We start from the raw sequence: 18,152 nt of genomic DNA on the forward strand, positions 1-18,152 counted from the left end.
TGCGAAATCAGTATCAACATAAACATACATCCGGTTAACTGATTTGCTGTTTGCTCCATACCACAGGTCAGGTGATGTCTCTGAGAGCAAATACATTCAGTATTATACAGATGTCAGCTATTATCATTTCTGTACATAACCTCACACTTAGGGGGCACCAGCCTGGCTTAGTTGGGAGAGCATGCTACTCTTGATCCTGGGGTTGTGAGTTCGAGGCCCACGCTGGGTATAGAGATGATTAAAAAAAATTAAAATAATAATCTCCTACTTGGGAGGTAAAGGTAGTTCGGAGAGTAATCATCCTGCTAGCATGGTCAAAGAGATTTAGGTACAAGTTATGGCTCTCCTCCTGTTTACTTAGTGTGGGACTCGGGGCAAGTTGCTTTCCTTTCTAAAAAAAAAAAGAAAAAAAAGTAAATATATATGTGTGTGTGTGTTTCTGTCTATATATGTGTATATAAATAGAAGTGATTTTCTTTAAGTGCATAAGTGTGATGATAGCATATACACTTTTGGTTCCCCCCGCCTTTTTTTAAAACTTTTCCCTTTTTGCTTGGATCACTTCCCTTTTTTTCTCCTCTTTTCCCACTTTAACTGCCCAGGTAGCCTTCCATATTTTTTCCCATTTTTACATAACCAGTTATATAAGTGGAGAATCATATAAACACACATGCACACACCCCAGCACACAAGTGAGAGGACAGAGATTGTTGTTTTGTTTTATAAACATGAAAACATGTTCTATGGGGTATTCTCAAAGCATCAGTGCAGTTTTAAGTTAATGACTTCAGAGTCATAATTGCTATGCACTTACAAAAGACATACTGCAATATTTCATTATTTACATTTATTTTATAGCATATTTATACTTATTTAATTTTTTGGTAAATTTTGAATAGCACATTTTATTCTTAAATTTTTGTGTACAACAGCTTCTGTTATATTGAATTTTAATAAGAAACATCAACAATTTTAAATGTTCAAAGATTAACCTCTCAAGTGTTGTTTTTGTAAGTATGTAACATTCATACTTCTGAAATTACTGAAGTTAAAAAATTCACTAAGATGTTTGGGACTCTCTATTACATTTCTTTTCCTATCTTGTATTCCTTTAAAACCGTGTTGAAATATTTTCATTCAACTGACAGAGCTCTGGTTCATTCTTTCTAGTGGCTTCATAATTTTCTATAGAATAATCCTTATAACTTATTTCATAGCTTATTGATGAAGGTTTACCTTGGTCATTTTTTTTTTAAGCCATTGTCAACATTGTAGTAGTCATAATCTTTGTACATGTCCTTGCAAACAAGTAGTGGTAATTCTTAGCATTGGTTCCAAGGAATGGAACTGCAGGATTAAAATGTAGATGTAATTTTATTTACTTTTTTTTTAGAGGAGTGGGGAGAGGGAGAAAGAAAGAATCTTAAGCAGTCTCCATGCCCAGTGCAGAGCCCAATATGAGGCTTAATCGCACAACCCTGAGATCCATGACCTGAGCCAAAATCAAGAATTGGATGCTTAACCGACTAAGCCACCCAGGCAACCCGATGTAATTTTAATTCTAATGTGGCTGTAAAAGGCTTTAGTTGATTAATTTTAAAAATGCCTTAGGTTATACAGTAAGAGTACAGTTAACCTTTGAACAGCATAGGGATTAGTGCCAAACTCTCCCCCAAGCAGTCAAAAATCCATGTGTAGCTTTTGACTTGACAAAAACTTCACTTACAATCTACTGTTAATTGGAGACCTTACCGATAACATAAACAGTTGATGAAACACATGTTTTGTATGTTATATATATTATGTACTATATTCTTAAAATAAATCCAGAGAAGAGAAAATCTTACTAAGAAAATCATAAGAGAAAATACACTTATGTAATATATTCACAAAAGAAAAAAAAAATCTTGAACACAGTTTAAACCTGTGTTGTTCAAGGGCCAACTGTATTTGAAAATTCACATGCATTATGTTATTTGATGCTCATGATGGCCTTTGAGGTGGGCAGAGTAGATATTATTGTTCCCACTTTACTGATAAGAAAATGGAGGCACAGAGAAGCAGTTTCTCACAGTTACCCAGGTGGAAAGTTCTTGACTACAGTCTAGAACCGAGTCCCATCCTGAAGAAGCACCTTACAGTCTTTCTTTACCTATATTTTTGGTCTTGATAAATCAGTCAGATGAAAATCTTCTAAGCTAATTGAATTAAGAAAAGGTTATATACCTTTGGTTAGTTATGCTACCAGGAGAGGGCAGTAGTTGAAATACATTGATTTTCCTAAATATTTGCACCCCCAGGCTCTTTTGAGGGACATACTTTTGTTATCTTTTGGACATTTTTAATGTCTTGATTTTAGTTTAGGGTTACGTGTTTGGTCATTGAAATCTTTATTAAGATTTGATGGCTCCATTTCATCAATGATCAATTCCTCCTGATACTTAAAAATAAAATTAGTAGCACACAATAGAGGGTATTGCAAGGGTTGTGAACGAATGAACATTGTTTCCTTGGTGCCCTTAAAGAACTTCTGTGTTACAGATTCTGAGTCTGGCTGTTCAGATTCCAGTTCTGCAAAATGAACTGACTGACTTGGCGGCACTTCATATAGCACTCAGTTTCCTTATCTGTAAAATAGGGGAGAATACACCTACCTCCTAAGGCTATTAGGGAGCTGTCAATGTACACTGCTTACCGCAGCACGCAGCCCCGAACAGAGCTTGGTACAAGCACGGGCATGTGTGGTCCAGCCCCGCCACAAAGCCAGGCTGACCCTGCCCTTCGAAACACGTTAGAGTGTGACAATGTCTCCCGGGAACACAAAGGGTGGATTTTTTTTTTTTTTTTTAATATCTATACCATTGCCCCCATGCCAGTCAGCGGCTTTGCATTTTGTGCTCAAATCAAGAACTGATACAGTGTAACTCCTTAAGTAGAAGTAAAATTATAGGAAGGCTCATGGTCTTCCTAGGTACCATTTTTTGAGTGACAACTGTATAAACCACAGTGAGTACTTCTGTTCCTGCAAGAGTCTGATTGAGAGGAACAGCAAAAAGAATTTTAGTTTCTCTTCCTCCAAGCGAACATTGTTTTCTTAGCTGTCTTTTTTGGGAGATGGGAAGGAGTGGTTACTTAAAACCAACAGTGTGTGCAAATTGGAGTGACGGGTGTAGTTAGCTTTTACTATCTAGCTAATAGACAAGCCCCCCAAAATATGGCTTGGGGGACACCCGGGAACAAATAGATTTTTTTGTTCCCTTCAAAACTGTTACGAAGAATCTTTTTGTTTCTAGAAGAAACAACTGTAGAATTGAGCTGTTTATTTGTAACGTGCTGTCCAATTGAGGGATGATATTTAATATCCAACCTGTCATTTTAAATAATAGTAAGGCGGTGAGGTAAGTGGAATGAAGCCAGGAAATTCAGAGTTGCAGCTGACATTTCATCCTCTTCGAGGTTTGTGAAAAGGCCACAGCTAACTTTGCATTTCCCCAGGAAGAAGGGTGGAGGTTCTGTTGCTATCACACCCTGTACATTATTCAAACACAAGGTTGTTCACTTGCTCTTCTGTACAGAGTCGTTACCGAAAATGAGTCTTTGGCCGGCTTCGTGCTGGTGAGCTGTTATTCTGGTCCACAGCACTTGGGGAAAGGGATAGTACAGGTACCTGCTGCAGGCTAAGAACAAAAATGGACATTTTCCTGACCCTATCCCAAATGGCTTCTGGCATTCTGTCTACAGAAACAGTTTTTCAGTAAAGGAGGAAATGTTTCAAGGCCAGGAACTAAAGAGAATACTTAGATTTATGATCCAGAAGGCTTTCTTATCAGCTTTAGTGCCGCAAGAATGTGATGTAAAATCTGTTAAGCGTGGAATCCTCCCTGGTGAGGAAAGTGAAGTCCGCAGAAAGCCCAGAACAGTTCTGAGTTACAGTTAATCAGTGGTAGAAGCAGAGAATCATGGGGTTCTGATGGCTCCCCCAGTCCTTCCTGTGCATAAGCTTTACAGCCTCTAACCCAGAACCCAAGTTGGGTGACAGTTCACATGACCTGTTTCACATTTTATGCATTACATTCCACCAGAGGTACAAGATGTTGATGTAGGCAACGGAGTCCAAGAGATCCAAGTTCTCACTGGAATTCTACCACTTACTAACTGAAAGATCCTGGGGATGTTCACCTCTAAATCTCAGCTGTCTTGTTTGCTAACAAGGCTAGTGATAGCTCATTGAACTGTTGTGGGAATTCAGGTGGTAATGTGGAAAGTTCAGTACAAAGCCTAGCATACAATGGGTGCTCAACTGATGAGAGCTCTTCATGGGCCAGGTACTGTGCTATGCATGCTGGAGACGTGAAAGAAAATAAGATACCATCCCTGCACTCAAGTAGCTTGCTGTATAGTTAACAAGACAGACATACTGATAAATACAGAAGAATAAAACCATGTGCTTTCAGGGAAATGATAGCCGTGAGGTATGTAAGGAGAGCAGACAAGAGGGATTTGGGAAGCCTTCAGAATGGAGGTGTTTCACAGGTTTTTGAAGATGAGTAATAATTTTGAGACAGGCAGGAATTTTTTAAGAAGAGAAAAGAGCATGGAGTATGCTCATGTATGGACCCATGAAATCATCATTTAACATTAACATGTTAATATCGATATAGAGGGCAATTGGTTTGCATTGCTGTGGTATAAAGCTCATACACAGAAAAGCTAGAAAGGGGGCCATATTCTAAATGGCTTGGAGGCTATTCTCTGTGAGTATGGGTCAATACTGAAAGATTGTTAAACTGGAAAATAATGTGGTAATCTTTATGTTCTGTAAATATTCCTCTGTGGACAAGTTATGTATTGGAGGGGAGGAAGCATGAGAGCTGGTGTAAGATAATGAGAGCATTGAGTCTGGCTTGGGTGACTGGACCCTGCCACCCATGACTGATTTGGAAGGGTCAGTACTAAGTACCACTTGAGATATTTTGTGTAGGGTACCCAGATGGTCAGATCATCAATGTCATTTTAATTACATTGGCAACTTTAAAATATTTTATGAGATGGGATCGGGAGGAAGACGAACCATAAGAGACTTCATCTCACAAAACTAAGGATTGCCAGGGGGAGGAGGGTTAGGGAGAGAGTGCTTGGGTTATGGACATTGGGGACATTGGGGAGGTGAGTGCCGTGAAATGTGTAAGCCTGATGATTCACAGACCTGCACCCCTGGGGCAAATAATACATTATATGTCAACAAAAATAATTTAAAAAAGAAATTAGGGACGCCTGGGTGGCTCAGTTGGTTGGACGACTGCCTTCAGCTCAGGTCATGATCCCGGAGTCCCGGGATTGAGTCCCGCATCGGGCTCCCAGCTGCATGGGGAGTCTGCTTCTCCCTCTGACCTTCTCCTCGCTCATGCTCTCTCTCACTGTCTCTCTCAAATAAATAAAATCTTTAAAAATAAATAAATAAATAAATAAATAAATAAATAAATAAATAAAATAGTTCTGGGGCGCCTGGGTGGCTCAGTGGGTTAAAGCCTCTGCCTTCAGCTCAGGTCATGATCCCAGGGTCCTGGGATCGAGCCCCGCATTGGGCTCTCTGCTCCGTGGAAAGCCTGCTTCCTCCTCTCTCTCTCTCTCTCTGCCTGCCTCTCCGCCTACTTGTGATATCTCTCTCTGTCACATAAATAGGTAAAATCTTTAAAAAAAAAATAGTTCTGAAGTTTATGAGTTATAACATGTAAAGTGCATGACACATTTAAATATGTGCCAAAAATGTTAGATCTTTAAAAAAATTTTATGAGAAAAGAAAATATTTGCAAATTTTTCTGACATTGATCAGCCCCTCATTTTTGCCTGAGCAAAATTGCTCTTTCCAAGAATTACTTTTGAAACTAAAGGATTATGGGGCGCCTGGGTGGCACATTTGGTTAAGTGTCTGCCTTTGGCTTGGGTCATGATCTCAGGGTCCTGGGATGGAGCCCCGCACCCTCAACGAGGATTCTGCTTCTCCCTCTCCCTCTGCCTTTGCCCCCAACTTGTGCTTACTCTCTTTAGCTCTCTCAAAAAAATAAATAAATGAAATCTTTTAAAAAATAAAGTAAAAAAAAAAGGGATCAGGTTTTTTTCCACTGAGAAGTTGTTTTTAATGTAAGAATTCAAGCTTTCAGGCATTTCTTAGTGACTGTTCTTTCCTTATCATTTGTTCTTCCATTGTTTTTCTCTTGTCTAGTGCAGGCAGCTATGAAAACACAATGATTTTGGTATGTACGTTTAAAACCTATCAAGAGAATGGTGATCTTTTCACAGTATATACAAATACCAAAACATTACTTTGTATACCCGAAACTAATATAATGTTTGTCAGTTATACCTCAATTAAAAATTTTTAAAAATAGCCAGTTCAGAAAATAAAAACCCTACCAAGAGAGTTTCTTAGGATTTTGGTGTATTAGGAAAATCAGTGTATGAATGAAGACTGTAAGATTTTCTATAATGAGTTAAAAAAATCAATCAATAAATATTAATCTTAAAATTTAGATATAGAAAAATTATCTCCTAAATGTTTGTGTTTTCCAACTTGAAACAGTTTTACAGTACTTTTTTTTTACTATTTTATATATTTATTTGAGAGAAAGACATAGTGGAAGAGAGAGAACAAGTGGGAAGCTGAGGGAGAAGCAGTCCCCCCGGTGAGCAGGGACCCCGACGTGGGGCTCGATCCCAGGACCCCGGAGCCATGACCTGAGCTGAAGGCAGACACCAAACCAGCTGAGCCACCCAGGCACCCTATTATTATAATACTTTAAAGTACACATTTTGACAAAGTTTGACAAAGTTTCTTTACTGCTTTAAGAAGTATACCATTCATACAGAAGGGAACATACAGCTTCTTGGTACATTTTAAACAATAAAGTAAGGAGACCTCCACATTTCTTCTACTCATCTCAAGAACTTGAGACTCGGATATATCTCTCTCCTAGGTCACATTCTCCTCTCCTCAATTCTTTCCTGGATTCTGAGATAATCACTCTCATGCCTTTTGCTTCACTTCACTACATATATGTATATCCCTAAACAATTTACAATATTATTTTAACCTTTATATAAATGGAATTATACTCACTATTTTGTGACCTGCTCCTGCCAAAACATTATGTTCTGAGATCCATCTGTATTGATGTGTATAACTTCATCCATTCATTTTTCATTCATTGTATTTTGTTGTATTTATTATACTATAATTTATGTAGTCATTTCATTGTTGAAGAGCCCTGAATTTTATCACATATATGATAAACATATTGACTTCTTTATTAATAAAAATAATTTGCAGGAGTACCTGGTGGTGCAGTCAGTTGAACATCCGACTCTTGCTTTCAGCTCAGGTTTGATCTCAGGGTTGTGAGATGGAGCTCCATCTTGGGCTCCATGCTTAGCTCAGAGTCTGCTTGAGTTTCTCTCTCCCTCTTCCTGTGCTTCCACTGCCTACCTCAAATAAATAAATAAGTCTCCTTTTAAAAAAAGAAATTATCTATTATTCATTTGAGTGAGAGAGAGAGAGAGCAAGCACAAGCAGTGGGGTGAGGGAGAAGGAGAAGCAGACTCCCTGCTGAACTGAGCACCCAACCTAGAGCTCAAACCCATGATCTGAAGATCATGATCTGAGCCAAAGGCAGATGCTTAACCATCTGAGCCACCCAGGCTCCCCTAAATAAATCTTTTAAAAAATAAAATAAAAATAAAAATATTTTGTAGATTCTTTAGTGTTTTCCGTTTGGATTTGTATCATCAATAAGAAATGGTGGGCACCTGGGTGGCTCAGTTGGTTAGGCAACTGCCTTTGGCTCAGGTCATGATCCTGGAGTCCCTGGATCGAGTCCTGTATAGGGCTCCCTGCTTGACAAGGAGTCTATTTCTCCCACTGACCTTTCTCCATTATGCTCTCTCTCTCTCTCATTCTATCTCTCTCAAATAAATAAAAAAAATCTTCAAAAATTAAAAAAAAAAAAAGAAATGGTAGTTTGGGTTTCTTTTTTTCCTTTTGAATTTGTATGATGTTAATTCCTTTTTCTCATTTTATTGAGCTGGTGGAATCTTCATTGTTAAGTAGAAGTGGTAATGGCAGATTTTACCTTTTCATTGACTTACAGACAATAATTTAAAAGTTTTACCCTTGACTATAGCATTATTTTGTGGTACCCCTTACCCAGTTGAGGAAGATTCTTTCTATTCCTTGTTTACTAGGAGTTTTAATTATGAATAGTTGCTATATTTTCTTGAATGCTTTTTCTGTATCCTTTGAGATAGTGATTTCTTTTCTACTTCTTTAATCTGCTAGTGTGATGTATAAATGATATTGAAACAACCTTGCATTATGGGAATAATTCAAACTTAGGAGACATGTTATTTTTCCTTAAAAATTACTAGATTTCAATTACTAATATTTTGTTCAAGATTTTTGCATTTATATTTACAGATAAAATTGTCCTCTGTTTAGTTTTTCCTTGGGGCTCTGTGAATTTTAGTTTTTTTGTATTTTGAAGATATTTTGAGGCATATAATATTATTTTATCTTCCTGGTGAATTAAATGTATTTATTAATATGTCATGGCCCGTTCAAAGTTGACAAAACTGACTAAAGTTAATTTTGTATGGGTTTAACTTAGCTACACTAGATTTCTGGGTTAGTATTTGCCTACTAATATTTTTCTCTACTTTGCGTTTTACAAAGACACAAAAGATTTAAGATTTGTCTTTTATAAATCATGTAACTGACTTTTGTCCTGTGAGCTTTATTAAGGTATAATTTATATACAGTAACAGCTCACACATTTTAAGTGTACATACAGCTTGATGAATTTTGACAAGTGTATACAGTCATGTAACCACCACCACAAAAAAGATACAGATCATTTCCATCACACCAGAAAGCTCCTCATGCCCTTTTGCAGTCAGGTTCTTTCCCTCACTTCTGGCCCCAAGAAACCACTGAGCTGCTTTTATCACTAGAGTATTATCTTCTCTAGAATGTCATGTAAATGGGATCACACAGCAGTCTTTGGTATTTGACTTCTTTCATTTATCATCAAGCATTTGAGATTCATCCATGTTGTGACATGTATCAATCTTTGATTCCTTTTTATTTTTAAGTATCATTCCGTTACATGGATATACCACTATTTGTTTCATCATTTGCCATTTGGACATTTGGGTTTTTTCATTCTGGAGCTATTACAAATAAAGCTGCTATGAGCATTCACATTCAAGTGCTTATGTGAATATGTTTTCTGTTTTTTAATTCAATCAGACAGTCTTTGTCTTCTAACGAGAAAATATATTACATTTCTATTGTTTAGTAGATTATATCAGTTCCATTTGCATTTTCAAACAAAAAATAATCCTTCGTTTGTATTCATTTTGACCATCTTCTCTTTTGCTTTCTATTTGTTTTACTTTGTTGTGCTTTTTTTTTTTTTATTATTGCCTTCATTTGGGTTAGACGAGATTTGCTTTGTTTTGGTTTTTATAATTTCATGTTATTTCTTCTATTAGTTCGGCAATTGTACACACTATATTCTCTTTCAGTGCTTACCCTCAAGTTGTTAGCATCCTATTTAACTTAATGAAGCCTTACACTACACACTATCTTCTCTCTTCTCCCAAACAATTCAAGAATCTTAGAATTCTGTAATTCTAATCATTCTTTTTTAGCCTAATGTGCCAGTGTCATCCAGTTTTCAATTTTATCCTTCTTTTTTTAAGACTATTTGAGAGAGAAAGAAAGGGAGAGAGAGAGAGCATGAGCAAGGGGAACAGCAGAGGGAGAGCGAGAAGCAGACTCCCTGCTGAGCAGGAGCCCGAGTGAGTCTCAATCTCAGGACCCTAGGATCATGACCTGAGCCAAAGGTAGACACTGAACCAACTAAGCCACCCGGGTGCCCCTTTACCCTCATTTTATAGTAGACATTATTACATTTTGCATATAGTCAGCATTTGTTTTATACAGTCCATATTTATTTCAATTTAGTCATATGTTTACTATTTTATTTGCTCACCATTCCCTCTTTCCCTTGGATCTCTTACTTTTCTCTGAAGTATGTCATTTAGGAGTTCTTACAATGAATTTTTTTTAAATAAACCTTTTTTTTGTTAGACTGAAAATGCCTTTATTTGCCCCGTTTTTGTGAAAGGTAGTTTTGTTGAGTATATAGTTCCATGTTTAGTATAATTTTCTCTCTCTGTTATAAATATATCTTCCCCAGATTTCTCTTCTTCATTTGAGAGATCAACTTTCAGTCTAATTGTCACTCACTTGTAGGTAATCTGCTATTTTCTCTGGCTATTCTGAAGATCTTTTTTGATGACGGTGTTCTGGAGCTTTTACCAGGATTTATTTGGGTGAGGACTTTTCTTTATCATCCTTGGATTCCTTTGGCTTCCTGAATTTGATGCTTCATAGTTCTAGAAAGGTGCTAATTATAATCATTTTTTTCTTTTTCAGGCAAAGTTTCTTTTATTATTATTAATCATTGAGGTATAGTTGACATACAATGTTAGTCTCAGGTAAACAACAAGTATAATCTCTTATATGCTACCTTTCCCTCATTCTCTGTGTTTTCTTCATACTCTATGTTCCATAACTTTTAATCTTTCTTTCATAGTTTCATCTTTTTTCTCTGTACAAGATTATGTATTTCTTTTTATCTATCTACCAAATCATGTATTCCTTTTCAGCTCTATCTAATTCAGCATTGGACTCACCCCCTGAATGTCTAATTACAAGATTGGTTTTTTTTGTTTGTTTTGTTGTTTTTGTTTTTTTCATTTCTGAAAGTTATTTTTGGTTCTTTCTCAAATCTGCCTACTCATGTTTGATATCTCATTCCTTTTTTCATATTTTAAGATCCTTTCTCTTTTTCTTTATAGACACTAAACTTGTCAGTTTTATATTCTGTATCTGAATATATATTCTGTGTCTTGTAGTGTTTGACTCTGCGATTTGTTTTTCCTTACTTTTGTTCATGACAGCTTTTGTATTTGTGTGTTTTGTGATTTTTGATTGTGAACTCAATTACTTGGAACTCTGAAAATCCTTTGACACTTGGATTTAAAGTTCGTTTTTCTAGAGAGCTTTGCATTTGCTCCTGTCATGTGTTTGAGGGCATTGCCACCCTAGACAATTTTTACCCTGTTTAGGGTAAATATTCCTGTTTAGGGAGGGACATACAAGTTCTGATCCTAAGCAAGAGTGGGCTTAGAATATTCTGAGGAAATGTATTCTTTGTTCCTTCTCTTCCTATTATTAAGGCTTATCCCTTCTTACTTCTGTTCCTGCGAGTTTTTTGTTTTTTTTTTTTTTAACTTACTCCACTAGGGATTTTTTTTTTTTTAAGATTTTATTTATTTATTTATCAGAGAGAGAGAGAGAGCAAGCACAGGCAGACAGAGTGCAAGGCAGAGTCAGAGGGAGAAGCAGGCTCCCTGTGGAGCAAGGAGCCTGATGTGGGACTCGATCCCAGCACGCTGGGATCATGACCTGAGCCGAAGGCAGCTGCTTAACCAACTGAGCCACCCAGGCATCCCTCCACTAGGGATTTTTTATCTTTCAGGTGTGTGAGCTTTAGATTTGTCTCCTGTCCCATAGACTTTTTTTGTCTCTTAAAACCCCCACCAGGGATTGGCTCATGTCTCCAGGATACATATCTAACTCGCTTCTAGTCTTCTCATCATTTTTGACCTTTAACAATTACTATTACTTTCCTGAAGTTTAACCATAATTTTTTTTAAAATATTTATTTATTTATTTTGAGGGTGGGGGCACAGGGAGAAAGAGTCTTAAATAGACTCAGTGCTAAGTGCAGAGCCTGGTGCAGGGCTGGATCTCACGACCCTGAGATCACGACCTGAGCTGAAACCAAGATTCAGACACTTAACCAACTATGCCACCCAGGTGCCCCTAGCCATGATTTTTTTTAAATTGTTTTAAATGCTCTTTCTCATAAATAAATAAATAAATAAATAAATAAATCCTTTTACAAGAAATTTGGTTAGGTCCTTGCAATTTATGGATTTTACTGTAATCAAAAGTTGACTTTTGACTTTGATTTTCACCTACCAAAAAAGAAGTGGTTGGTTTGTATAGCCATTAATATTCATTTTAAAATAATTTTTCTCATCTGTAGTCCCCTAAAATGGAATTATGAAAGGTGTTTAAGAATTAATCACTCATGAGGTACCTGGGTAGAGCAGGGAGTTGAGTGCCGGACCCTTGGTTTGGGGTCAGCTCCTGATCTCAGGGCTGTGAGATTCCATCCTGCACTGGGCTTGATACTTAGCACCAAGTCTGCTTGAGGTTCTCTCTCCCTTTCCCTCTGCCCCTCCTGCTTGTGAGCACTTTTCTCTCTTTATCTAAAATAAATAAGTAAATCTTAAAAAGATAAAAAGTATTAGTCACTCATTCACTCGCTTTTCAGCTAGTACTTGTTGAGCCCCTATGTTTGGCATGCTGTTTTCGGTGGTGGGGCTATGTCAGTGATTAAAGTAGACAAACATTCCTACCCTTGTTGAGCTTACATTCTAGTTGGAGGAGAGAGAGACAGTTAACAAGATCAGTAGGCAAAATATGTGGTATGTGAAAAGGTGGTAAATGCTGTAGGGTGTCTTTGGGCAGGTAAAGGAAGATTAGAAGATATTATTCTTCATTTTTGAAAGACTATATTTAAGACTATTAGGACCATTCCAATTAAAGTTCATGCAGAAATTTACTTTAAATTAAACATTTTACTCCTACAGCATTGTTAATTATAACTTAAATTTGTAAAGGTTAAGTTGAAATTGACATATACATTTATAGACAGTCCTAGATTAGAAAAATAAGTTGTTTTTTAAAATAATTCCTCAGGCGCTTTAGTAAGAAAATAAATGATTAGAAAATATCGACTACAATAAAACTGCAACACCCAAACTTTAAAAATCCTTCCATTTTAAAAATAGCTTTAAACTGGAAAACTTTCCTTTGTCCCCAGCAGCCCCCATAAGGGATCAAGCAAATAAAACACCAACAACTAATTACAAGGGAAGCTAAATATCTGTTATACTACTCAGTTGGTTCTGAAAGTACCAATTGGTGAAGTTATAAAAGACCATTCATTTCTTTACTGCAAAAACTGACAAACAGGGCAGAAGTAACCAGAGGGGAACAAAGAACATAGTAGAGCCCTTTAAAGACAGTGGCAGTGGATACCGGAGTGAATAGCAGCAGGCGCTATTTTAAAAGGAGCACCATTAATCTGGAGACTGAAGCTCTGTAGACCCAAGAGCAAAGGGCAGACAGAGCCATTGCAGCTCCGTTCCCACAAGGGCATGACCATGCTCTGTTGCAGGCACATCAGCTGAGGGACAGAGAGTCTATTGTTAAACAACTGTAGTGACTACCTGCAGGAAGGAGGGTGAATGTCTAGGTCAGTGTCTTCACACCAGTGACTTCATCGATCCTATCCATGTAAGTATCAGCAAAAGATTCAGAATAGTAAGAGTTATGGCAGAAGGTTATTCAGGAGTCAGTTTCTATCATTAAGGTGTCATCCAGGATTTTCCTTTTTTTTTAAGGTCTTGTCTTCCTATACATATTGCATAGTTGTTGTTTTTTTTTAATTGAGGTAAAATTGGTATATAGCATGTTAGTTTTAAATGTACAACATAATAATTCAATTTTTTTAACACTACAAAGTGGTCACCACAATAAGTCTATTCACCATTTGTCACCATGTAACAGACCCCCTTCACCTGTTTAACCTACCCCCCTCCAGTCCCTTCCCTCTGATAACCACCAGTCTGTTCTCTGTATTACTTTGTTTTATTTGTTCATTTGTTTTGTTTCTTAGATTCTACATGTAAGGGAAATCATATGATTTGTCTTTCTCTGTCTGACTTATTTCACTTAGCATAAAGCCTTCAAGGTCTATCCAGGTTGTCTCAAATGGCAAGATTTCCTTCTTTTTATGGCTGAGTAATATTCCATTATACACACACACACACACACACACATACATATATATGTATTATATCTTCTTCATCCATTAATGGACACCTAGGCTATTTCCAGTCAAGAATTTGAATTTCCAGTGTTGGTTATGCCTAGACTTTTCTAAAAGTAAAAAATTGAGGAGAACAGAATATCCATCTTTCTTTAGGACAAAAAACTTTTCACAGCAGGGAGAGACAGCCATGTATGAATGAGGAAGGTCTCTTCACCAGATACCTAATCAGCTAGGCCGTTGATCTTGGAATTCTCAGCCTCCAGAGTAGTAAGAGATAAATGTTTGGTGTTTAAACCAAAGGGGGAAAAAAACTTCTAAAAATATGTAAATCATTTTAATGGTTTTTCTCACTGTAAAAAGCAACAGATGTTTATTGGGAAAAGGTTCAGAAAATCTTTTTTCTTTTTTAAATCACCCATAACCTGAAAGAAAGCAGCTGTTAATATTGTTCTATATCTGCAATTCCCAAGCTGTGTGCCAAGGTGCTCTGGGGCACCACAGCAAACTCATGAGTTTGCCGCAGGTTATTTTCCATCAAGGGAAATACATCTGTCCAACACCATTGGAGGTAATTCACAGTTTCAACAGTAAGATCATACGACATTCCTTTTGATGACATCACATCTTTGCAAAAGTGGGTTTTCAATGGTTGCTAAGTTTTTCATGATCAAAAGTGAGTATGATGTGAAAACCAACAGGAAACGGGAAACAAGGGAAATGGAGTTCCGTCTAATTCCAAGATCTGAAGTTGTGCATTGCCCAACAGGTGCACACATTCTAGTAATAAGTTATTAGGAGGTTATTTAAGAAGGTAAAAATAGTACTTCTAATTTTATGTGTGTGTGTGTGTGTGTGTGTGTGTGTGTGTGTGTTTCAAATCACTACTAAGTCATTTAGACATCAATACTTAAGTTGTTTGGACCGAACTACTTAACAGACAGCCTAGAGGCACTGTCAAAAAAATTTACTGAGACTGTAATAGCTTCCAGAATTGTTTGGGAACCTATAATATATATCCTTCTAGAATTTTTCCTATGTATACCATATGTATTTTTAAAAACCTTTTCTTTTTCACTTAACGACATATAGTGGAAATCTTTGTGTTCTATTCATCCATTCATTCATTTAACTTTTATTGATTAATTTGACAGAAAGAGAACACAAGAAGGGAGAGCAGCAGAGGGAGGGGAGAAAGCAGGCTTCTTGCTGAGTGGGGAGCGCAATGTGGGGCTCGATCCCACAACCCTGGGATCATGACTTGAGCTGAAGGCAGATGTTTAATGACTGAGCCACCCCAGGCGTCCCAGTCTTTGTGTTGTAATTAATGTAGGTCTACATCATTATTTTACACTTTTAATGACAGAATAGATTCCCGTTGTTTGACTCTATTATTCTATTAACCAATCCCCTAGATTGCCTGAAGTTTAGCAAAACTTTATTTTCATAAACAAGGGTACTCTTTCACACCTTCTTTGTTTACATAGCCAATGATTTCCTTAGGCTAGATTCCTAGAAAGCAATTTGCTGGGTCAAAGAATGTACTTTCTTCTGCTTTGATATCCAGAAAGAGAGAGAGTGCACCAAATTGTCCTTTCAAAGAGATTGAGCTAATTTCATTCTATGAACAGTTTGTAAGAATACCTCAGCAAAAAGAAGTGAACCGTTGGAGAACTCTCACCCCTGTGAACCGCTGGAAGGTGTTCCTCTCCCCCAACCACTGAATAAAATTAGTGCCAGGGAGACAGCTAGGGAAGTGCATACTGGCCCAGAGCTCTGGGGAGCCTCTACAGGCTGAAGCTTCTGCTGAAGTCATGGATAGCTGATGAAAACATTGAAGCAGATACCCACTTAGAAAACAGAAAAAGCATTTTTCAGGAAACTTCTTTTAGCCTTTGGTTCACTAACTAATTTTTCAAAACCACACTGAACTCCCCAGGAAAGTCATTCTACATGGCATAGCTTTAACTCTACCTCTGTGAAAAGGCAAATGATCAAAATAGACATTGACATTGGACTATTTTTGAGAGGGGATGCCTGGGTGGCTCAGTTGGTTAAACGCCTGCCTTTGGCTCAGGTCATGATCCCAAGGTCTTGGGATTGAATTCCTCACTGGGCTCCTTGCTCAGTGAGGAACCTGCTTTTCCCTCTGCCTACCACTCCCTCTGCTTGTGCTCTATCTTTCTTGCTTTCAAGTAAATAGATAAAATCTTTAAAAATATATATTTTTGAGAGACAGATTTAGGGGTCAAATGGGATCCTTCTTGTTATATGGTCCTCGGCTCATGTATTTTCATCTGTGACCACATATGTATTACAGTTTGAACTATATTCAACTTACACATATGAGCTGGTATTTTTCAAGTATAAACTGTCAAGAAAAAAAGGCATATTATGTGCTTAGGTTCCAGTCATGGAGACTCAAAGATACATGGTACATTTTGGAAATACTCTTATTTTAAGAAAAAACTGGAGCCCATCAGTTTTCTGGGAAACAGAGTTATACGGAAAAGCTCATTCCTGGGGCACCTGGGTGGCTCAGTCAGTTAATCATCTGCCTGCGGCTCAGGTCATGATCCCAGGACTCTGGGATCAAGTCCCACGTGGAGCTCCTTGCTCAGCGAGGAGCCTGTTTTCTCCCTCTGCATTAGCCTGCCATCCCCCTACTTGGGTGTGTGCTCTCTCTCTCTCTCACTCTCTCGCTCTCTCGCTCTCTCTCTTCAGAAAAAAAGAAAAAAAAAAAAGAAAAGTTCATTCCTGAGTTATCATGAAGGGCTAAGATTTCTTGTTATTTCACATGTAATTATATAATGTGTATTACATTAGGTGATATGTAGTACTTTCTTTGCATGAAGGTATTACTTTTTTAAAAATGTAGATATCTTTGATCTTGATTTATAAAATTTTTTAATAACTCAGTTTTGTAATTTTTAAAGATTATCTATTTATTTATTTGAGAGAAAGTGAGACAGAGAGAGTGAGAGAGTACACAGAAGGAGAGAGAGAAGCAGAGTCCTTGCCTAGTAGAGAGCCTGCTTGATCCCAGGACCCCGAGATCATGACCTGAGCTGAAGGGAGACACTTAACCAACTGAGCCACACAGGCGCCCCCTCAATTTTATAATTTTATAAGCAGTCTTATTAAAACAGCACTCCAGATTAAAGATATTTGAAAAATTGGTGTTAAGCTGATTCTGAAAATGTGAATAGATTCTTCTAGGCATTCACACTTAACTCTTTTCAAAATTGAAGTAAAAATTAGTGAGACAAGATGTTAAGCAGGAGGATTCTGCTTGAGGCAGAAAATCTCAGAAATTTTGGTATAGAAATATTGTCTGTATTGTGAATACTCAATGTTCCATTGCCTTTACCTGTTGCCTTCAATGTATAGCACTAAAATGCCCTTTTGACTTATATCACAAATAAAAAGACCACTGTGGTATGTTTACCAAACCATTGCAGCATGGAGGTCCTTGCCTTCTTTTGTAGATGAAGAATATCTGTTGGAAGTCTCCATGTGACCCTCTGCTGCCACCAGATGCTTCCTTTTAAATCCCCACTAGAGATGGGGCTCCTGGGTGACTCAGTGGTATATTTGAGCCTCTGCCTTCTGCTCCGGTCATGAGCTCAGGGTATCAGGCTCTCTGCTCAGCAGGGAGCCTGCTCCTCCCACCCCACCCCGCCTATATCTCTGCCTACTCGTGATCTCTCCCTCTCTGTCAAATAAATAAATAAAATCTTAAAAAAAAAAAAATCCCCACTAGAGGATTCTCCCAAAGCCTGGTGTGTATGTATGCCATCTTTAGGGAAGCTGATTGCCTTAAGAGAGAGTCGGCTCTCTACCTCTATTTGTGACTGGCATACTTAAGAAAAATAAGCTTTTCAGGAACTTAGGAGGATTTGGAAGCCATATCAGTAATTTTCATGTAACTAACATGGTGATCTTTCATTATTTTTTGTTATTTTTTAAAGATTTTGTTTATTTGAGAGAGGGAGCAGGAGCAGGAGCAGGGAGAGGGGCAGAGGGAAAGGGAGAAGCAGATTCCCTGCTGAGCAGGAAGCCCAACACTGGGCTCCATCCCAGGACTCTCCAATCAAGACCTGAGCCGAAGGTAGACACTTA

At 37.6% G+C, this 18,152-nt stretch overlaps 1 protein-coding gene across 11 annotated transcripts in view; it reads left to right on the forward strand.

Moving 5' to 3' along the window:
- Nucleotides 1–18,152, forward strand: part of BACH2 (BTB domain and CNC homolog 2) — a 358,349-nt gene that overhangs the window by 116,684 nt on the left and 223,513 nt on the right. The gene's annotated exons all lie outside the window — the stretch shown is intronic.

The sequence above is a fragment of the Mustela nivalis genome, assembly GCF_964662115.1.
Source record: "Mustela nivalis genome assembly, chromosome: 5".
Classification (NCBI taxonomy): Eukaryota; Metazoa; Chordata; class Mammalia; order Carnivora; family Mustelidae; genus Mustela; species Mustela nivalis.